Source organism: Peromyscus californicus, unplaced genomic scaffold (assembly GCF_007827085.1).
Source record: "Peromyscus californicus insignis strain IS unplaced genomic scaffold, ASM782708v3 Scaffold_6__1_contigs__length_162567912, whole genome shotgun sequence".
In the NCBI taxonomy this organism is placed as follows: domain Eukaryota; kingdom Metazoa; phylum Chordata; class Mammalia; order Rodentia; family Cricetidae; genus Peromyscus; species Peromyscus californicus.
This window is the reverse complement of record NW_026294584.1, coordinates 112,907,135-112,916,037: the sequence shown is the minus strand read 5'-3', so window position 1 is coordinate 112,916,037 and position 8,903 is coordinate 112,907,135.

The window sequence follows — 8,903 nt, the reverse complement described above, 5'->3', positions numbered from 1 at the left end:
GAGGAAAAGACAAAAAAATGTGAAGAACGCTGTAAACAACTAGAGGAAAGGGCAAACAAATTAGAAGAAATCAATAAAGTCCTAGAAGAAAACAATAAAATACTGAGAGAAAATCAAGAAAAATCAATGAAACAAATGAAGGAAACAGTCCAAGACCTGAAAAGGGAAATAGAAAAAATGAAGAAGACACAAACAGAGGGAATGCTGGAAATAGAAAATCTGAGAAAACGATTGGGAACTTCAGATGCAAGTATAATCAACAGAATGCAAGAGATGGAAGAGAGGATCTCTAGCGTTGAAGATACAGTAGAAGAAATACATTCATCAGTCAAAGAAAACACTAAAACCAACAAAGTCATGAACCAAAATGTCCAAGAAATTTGGGACACCATGAAAAGACCAAACCTAAGAATAATAGGGGTCGAAGAAGGAGAAGAATACCAACTCAAGGGCACAGAAAATATATTCAACAAGATCATAGAAGAAAACTTTCCCAACTTAAAGAAGGAAATGCCTATGAAGATACAAGAAGCTTATAGAACACCAAACAGACTAGACCCCCAAAAAAAGTCCCCTCGCCACATAATAGTTAAACAACTAAACGTACAGAATAAAGAAAGAATATTAAGAGCAGCAAAGGAAAAAGGCCAAGTGACATATAAAGGCAAACCCATCAGAATAACACCCGATTTCTCAATGGAGACTTTGAAAGCCAGAAGAACCTGGACAGATGTAATGCAGACACTAAGAGACCATGGATGTCAACCTAGACTACTATACCCAGCAAAACTTTCAATCACCATAGATGGAGTAAACAAGACATTCCATGACAAAGCCAGATTTAAACAATACTTATCCACAAACCCAGCCCTACAGAAAGCACTAGAAGGAAAATTCCAACCTAAGGAAGTCAGATACACCCTCGAAAACACAGGCAACAGATAAAGCCACAGCAGTAAACCCCAACATATAGAAGTACCCACACATCACCACCAAAAAATAACAGGAATGAACAATCACTGGTCATTAATTTCCCTCAATATCAATGGACTTAATTCACCTATAAAAAGACATAGGCTTACAGAATGGATACGAAAGCAGGACCCATCTTTCTGCTGCATACAAGAAACACATCTCAAATTCAAAGATAGACACTACCTAAAAATAAAAGGCTGGGAAAAGACTTTCCAATCAAACGGTCTTAAGAAACAAGCGGGTGTAGCCATCCTGATATCCAGCAAAATAGACTTCAAACTAAAATCAATCAAAAGAGATCAAGAAGGGCATTACATACTCATCACAGGAAAGATCCACCAAGATGAAGTCTCAATTCTGAATATTTATGCCCCAAACACAAGGGCACCCACATATGTAAAAGAAACATTACTAAAGCTTAAATCACATATAAAACCCCACACGTTAATAGTGGGAGACCTCAACACCCCACTTTCACCACTGGACAGATCTCCCAAATTGAAACTTAACAGAGAAATAAAGGACTTAACTGATGTCATGACTCAAATGGACTTAATCGATATCTACAGAACATTCCATCCTAACAAAAAAGAATATACCTTCTTCTCAGCACCCCATGGAACCTTCTCTAAAATTGACCACATACTTGGCCACAAAACAAATCTAAACAGATACAAAACAATTGGAATAACCTCCTGTGTTCTATCAGACCACCATGGTCTAAAGTTGGATTTCAACAACAACAAAAACTACAGAAAACCTGCAATCTCATGGAAACTGAATAATACCCAACTGAATCACCAATGGGTTAAGGAAGAAATAAAGAAAGAAATTAAAGACTTCCTAGAGATCAATGAAAATGAAGACACCACATATCCAAATTTATGGGACACTATGAAAGCAGTACTAAGAGGGAAATTCATAGCACTAAATGCCCACATAAATAAGTTGGAGAAATCTCACACTAGAGACTTAACAGCATACCTGAAAGCTCTAGAACAAGAAGAAGCACAGTCTCCCAGGAAAAATAGACGCCAGGAAATTATCAAAGTGAGAGCTGAAATCAATAAAATAGAAACAAAGAGAACAATACAAAAAATTAATGAAACAAAGAGTTGGTTCTTTGAGAAAATCAACAAGATAGACAAGCCCTTATCCAAACTAACCAAAAGACAGAGAGAGAGCATCCAAATCAACAAAATCAGAAATGAAAAGGGGGACATAACAACAGACATTGAGGAAATCCAGAGAATCATCAGGTCATACTTCAAAAACCTCTATTCGACAAAACTGGAAAACCTAAAAGAAATGGATAACTTTCTGGATAGGTACCACATACCTAAGTTAAATCAAGACCAGATAAACTATTTAAATAGTCCAATAACCCCTAATGAAATAGAAACAGTCATTAAAAGTCTCCCAACCAAAAAAAGCCCAGGACCAGATGGTTTCAGCGCAGAATTCTACCAGATCTTCAAAGAAGAGTTAATACCAATACTCTCTAAATTGTTCCACACAATAGAAACAGAAGGAACATTACCAAACTCCTTCTACGAGGCTACAATTACCCTAATTCCTAAACCAAACAAGGATACAACAAAGAAAGAGAACTACAGACCGATCTCCCTCATGAACATTGATGCAAAAATACTCAATAAAATACTGGCAAACAGACTCCAAGAACACATCAAAACAATTATCCACCATGATCAAGTAGGATTCATTCCAGGGATGCAAGGGTGGTTCAACATACGAAAGTCCGTCAATGTAATACACCATATAAACAAACTCAAAGAAAAAAACCATATGATCATCTCACTGGATGCAGAAAAGGCATTTGACAAAATCCAACACCCCTTCATGATAAAGGTATTGGAGCGATCAGGAATACAGGGAACATACCTAAACATAATAAAGGCAATTTACAGCAAGCCAACAGCCAACATCAAATTAAATGGAGAGAAACTCAAAGCAATTCCACTAAAATCAGGAACGAGGCAAGGCTGTCCACTCTCCCCATACCTATTCAATATAGTACTTGAAGTTCTAGCCAGAGCAATAAGACAACATAAGGAGATTAAGGGGATACAAATTGGAAAGGAAGAAGTCAAGCTTTCCCTATTTGCAGATGACATGATAGTATACTTGAGCGACCCCAAAGATTCCACCAAGGAACTGATACAGCTTATAAACACCTTCAGCAACATAGCAGGATACAAGATCAACTCAAAAAAATCAGTAGCCCTCCTATATACAATGGACAAAGAAGCGGAGAATGAAATCAGAGATACATCACCCTTTACTATAGCCACAAACGACATAAAATACCTTGGGGTAACACTAACCAAGCAAGTGAAGGACCTATATGACAAGAACTTTAAGTCCCTGAAAAAAGAAATTGAAGAAGATGTCAGAAAATGGAAAGATCTCCCATGCTCATGGATAGGCAGGACTAACATAGTAAAAATGGCAATCTTACCAAAAGCAATCTACAGATTCAATGCAATCCCCATCAAAATACCAACACAATTCTTCACAGACCTGGAAAAAATAATACTCAACTTCATATGGAAAAACAAAAAACCCAGGATAGCCAAAGGAATCCTGTACAATAACACAACTTCTGGAGGCATCACGATCCCTGACTTCAAGCTCTACTATAGAGCTACAGTAATAAAAACAGCTTGGTACTGGCATAAAAACCGACATGTGGACCAATGGAATTGAATTGAAGACCCTGACATTAATCCGCACACCTATGAACATATAATTTTTGACAAAGAAGCCAAAAGCGCACAATGGAAAAAAGAAAGCATCTTCAACAAATGGTGCTGGCAAAACTGGATATCAACATGTAGAAGGCTGCAAATAGATCCATATCTATCACCGTGCACAAAACTTAAGTCCAAGTGGATCAAGGACCTCAACATAAATCCAGCTACTCTGAACCTGCTAGAAGAGAAAGTAGGAAGTAGTCTTGAACGCATTGGCATAGGAGACTACTTCCTAAATAGAACACCAGTAGCACAGACTCTGAGAGAAACAATCAATCAATGGGACCTCTTGAAACTGAGAAGCTTTTGTAGAGCAAAGGATACGGTCAACAAGGCAAAGCGACAGCCTACAGAATGGGAAAAGATCTTCACCAACCCCACATCTGACAGAGGACTGATATCCAGAATATATAGGGAATTCAAGAAATTAGACATCAAAATGCCCAACAGTCCAATTAAGAAATGGGCTATAGAACTAAACAGAGAATTCTCAACAGAGGAAACTCAAATGGCCGAAAGACATTTAAGGAACTGCTCAACATCCCTAATCATCAGGGAAATGCAAATCAAAACAACTCTGAGATACCACCTTACGCCTGTCAGAATGGCTAAGATCAAAAACACTGAAGACACCTTATGCTGGAGAGGATGTGGAGCTAGGGGAACTCTCCTCCACTGCTGGTGGGAATGCAAGCTTGTACAACCACTTTGGAAATCAATATGGCGCTTTCTTAGAAAATTGGGAATCAATCTCCCCCAAGATCCAGCTATACCACTCTTGGGCATATACCCAAGAAATGCTCAACCACACCATAAGAGCACTTGTTCAGTTATGTTCATATCAGCATTGTTTGTAATAGCCAGAACATGGAAACAACCCAGATGCCCTTCAACTGAAGAATGGATAAACAAAATGTGGTACATATACACAATGGAATACTACTCAGCAGAGAAAAACAATGGCATCATGAGGTTTGCAGACAAATGGATGGATCTAGAAAAAATCATCCTGAGTGAGGTAACCCAGACTCAGAAAGACAAACATGGTATGTACTCACTCATAGCAGGATACTAGACATGAAACAAGGATGACTTGTCTGCTACTCACATCACCAGGGAGGCTACCTGGAAAACAGGACCCCAAGAAAGACACAGGGATCACCCAATGACAGAGAAATGGAATGAGATCTACATGAACAGCCTGGACATGAGTGGGGGTAATGAAAGGCGAGGGTTGAGGGAAAGAGAGCTTGGGGGAGCGGGAGATCCCAGCTGGATCAACAACAGAGAGGGAGAACAAGGAATAGGAGACCATGGTAAATAAAGACCACATGAGAATAGGAAGAAGCAAAGTGCTAGAGAGGCCCACAGAAATCCACAAAGATACCCACACAACAGACTGCTGGCAGAGGTCGAGAGACAGCCTGAACTGACCTACTCTGGTGATGGGATGGCCAAACACCCTAATTGTTGTGCTAGAAACCTCATCCAACTACTGAGGGATCTGGATGCAGAGATCCATGACTAGGCCCCGGGTGGATCTCTGGGAGTCCAATTAGCGAGAATGAGGAGGGTTTATATGAGCGAGAATTGTTGAGACCAAGGTTGGATAAAGCACAGGGACAAATAGCCAAATGAATGGAAACACATGAACTATGAACCAATGGCTGAGGGGTCCCCACTGGATCAGGCCCTCTGAATGGATGAGACAGTTGATTGGCTTGATCTGTTTGGGAGGCACCCAGGCAGTGGGACCAGATCTTGTGCTCATTGCATGAGTTGGCTGTTTGAAACCTGGGGCCTATGCAGGATTGTTTGGCTCGGCCTGGGAGGAGGGGACTAGACCTACCTGGACTGAGTCTACCAGGTTGACCTCAGTCTGTGGGGAAGGCTTTGCCCTGGAGGAGATGGGAATGGGGGGGGGGGGGTTGGGGGGAAGGTGAGGGGGACGGGAGGGGGGAGAACAAGGGAATCCGTGGCTGATATGTAGAACTGAATTGTATTGCAAAATAAATTAATAAAAAAAAAAAAAAAAAAAAAACGAAAGAAGACAAATCCCAAAGGGAGTCTTTCTACTTCGTACCTCCCCGTAAACTACTAATCACTCTCAGGTAGGGTAGTTTTTGTTTGGTTGCTTGGTTTTCATTCATTTGTTTGAGACAGGGTCTTATGTACCCCAGACTAGCCTAAACTCACTCCCTAGCTGAAAATGACCTTGAACTCCTGATCTTCCAGTTTCTGTCTCCCAAGTGCTGAGATCTAATGTATTTTTTAAGCATAATTTTTCATTGATTCTTTGGGAATTGTACATCATGCACCCCAATCTCATTCATTTCCCAGGCCCTCCATATTTACCTTTCACCCTTGCAGAGTCCCCTCCCAAAAATTAAAATAATAAAAAAACTACTAAAAGCAAAACCAAACACTACTCCTTCATCTTTCCCACCTCCCCATCACCTCTTCATTCATCTTACTGGCATTGGGAGCTGTGGTATGTCACACAGTATACCATTTTGTCCAATCAGCTTTGCCTGTTTATTATAATGAGTTGTTGGTCTGGTTCGAGGCCTCTAGCTTTCAGTACACCATCAATGCTGAACCTTGCCAAAACTCCTCTCGGGTATCTTGCTGCTGCCCCAAGTCATGGTGATCCTGTAGCTCTGGTACCGTAGGACCAGTCCCTTCATGCAGGTCATAGATGTAGATGTTGGGGTGGGCCAACTCAAAGCACTGGATATGGGCCTGGGTGTTAGCCGAGTTGGTCAGTTCAAACTTCTACTGGGACTAACACGGCAGGCAAGGGGCAGAGCCAGCTCTCCTGCACCCATGTCATCTGGGGGTCAGCTCTACTGCACCAGTGGTGAGGGGTGGGCCAGCTCTTCCAGGGATGGGGTCATGTGAGCCTGCTCTCCCATGCAGGTAGGGAGGTGCCAGCTCTCCCACTGCATCGGCCAGCAGCTGGCAGAGCCAGATCTCCCAGGGCCAGCGAAGGGAGGGCTCAGCACAACCCTCGGATTTCAACAGGCATGATTCACATGGTCCCCGATGGTAACATGGGCTGTGGATGTCAACAAAAACCTCAGCTGCAGCAGGACCATGGACCCAGACATAGGCCTTGGCAGCAGCTCAGGTCAGGGTATCACCATGGTCCCGGGCAGCAGTGCATCCACATGACCTTTGGTAGCAACATGGGCCACGGACATCAACACAGACCCCGACTTGGGTAGGACCACTGATCCAAACACGGTCCTCAGCAGCAGCCCGGGTCAGATGTCACTATGGCCCCAGGTATTAGCGCAGATCACTCAGAATGGCATGGCCCTTGGGCACCAACACGGTCTCAAATGAGGCCCAGATCCCAGGCACCTGCATAGCTCTCGGTGGTAACAGGAGCCGTGGACATCAACACAGTCCCTGGATGCTTACAGGGCCACAAAACCAGACATGACCCTAAGTATCAGCCTGGGCCTGGACATCACCATGGCCCCGGGTGGCAGAACAGGCCATCCACATCAGCCTCTTCCTCACCATCTTCGATTCTTCAGTTAGGCCTCTCTCCGCAGCACATGAAAGCTTCTCTTTCTCTCCCATTTCTCCACCACATAGTTGCTCATTGTAATAGTGTCCAGTGGGCCTATGGGTGTCTTCCACCTGTCCAGGCTGAGCAGGGCTGGGTGGGCCCGTCCATGTAATATATTTTCATATATTTATTTTCTTATTGGAAAAGTAATATTACTCAGTACTTAAAATTATAAAATGTAAGTAAAAGAAAAAATAATAATCTCATTGTTGAGAGCTGCCCATACTTAAATATATGTCATTGAGTGTGTTCTTATAGATAGGTGTGAAGAAATATTTGAAAGATCACAGAATATACTGTCTTGTCTCTAGCATTTCCCTTTTGTGTAGTTATTATGGGTAACTTACATTAGCTACAAATTATTTTCATATTTTAAAATATCTATATTCATTATCATATAAATTTACTAAAATCCATTCTTCCAAACTCTGCCTTAATAGACCTTAGATGGCTTCCATGGTTATAGGTAAAGAAAATCTCATAAAGAAAAGAAACAAAACAAAACCAGAAAATCTCATGAATTCTCTATCAATAATATAACTTCCTAGACATTAAATTACTATGCCAAAAAACATCCATGTTTGTTAGACTTGTGTCAAAAGCAACTTTTTTTCTAAACACTTATCTCACTTTGATTTTTGCCTGATTTCAGTTCTTTCCAGATTCCCATTGATTATTACAGCAAAAAGGCCATCTCTTCCTGTCCTGTCTTGTGGCCCCTCACAAGTCTACTCATATCATTCCTAGGGTTGCAATGGCTAAGTCCTTAGACCAGTGATTCACACATGACCCTTTCACAGGTGTCTCCAAACCATTGGAAAACCCAGATGCTTACAGTATGTTTCATAACAGTAGCAGAATCACAGTGATGAAGCAGCAATGAAAATAATTTTATAGTTGGGGGTCACCACAACACGAGGAACTGTATTGAAGGGTCACAGCAATAGGAAGGTTGAGAACCACTGTCTTAGTGCCAACCTGTCTCTGCCCTTTCCTTTCTCTGGCTCTTTTGTTCAATACCATTATTTAGATATTAAAACTCAGCTCAACCATTATGGGAGGCCTTGCCTGACTCTACCCACACTCAGGACATCCCCAGATCACTTCAGCAGCCCGTTCCCAAATTCAACGCAATAGACTGTGATGCACTGTGTTCTAATTGTCTGCTTAACTTTCCACAGGTTCCTACCACCCGCAGCCACACACATATCTAAAACACTCCAAACCCTGCCCAGTCTGTGAACTTTTAGAGGCCTGGGACCATGTTTGTGGCTGATTTTGAATAGTGAGCAAATCGATTGACCATGAATAAAAAGTTAATCCACTTTCCACGGCTATGACACAATGTCTGAGACAGACAACTTAAAAGGAAAGAAGGGAGTTTACTTTGACTTGAGATTTCAGAGGGCTCCATCTGTGGTCACGTGACCTCATCAGTCTGAGCCTGTAGAACCACGGTGTGTCATGACCGGAGTAAGTGGCAGTCAGTCTCTTCATCTTATGGTGGTTTCAGAGAGAGTTAAAAAAAAAATAGGAAGAGAATGGAATCCCCAAACCCCTTCAAGAACACTCCC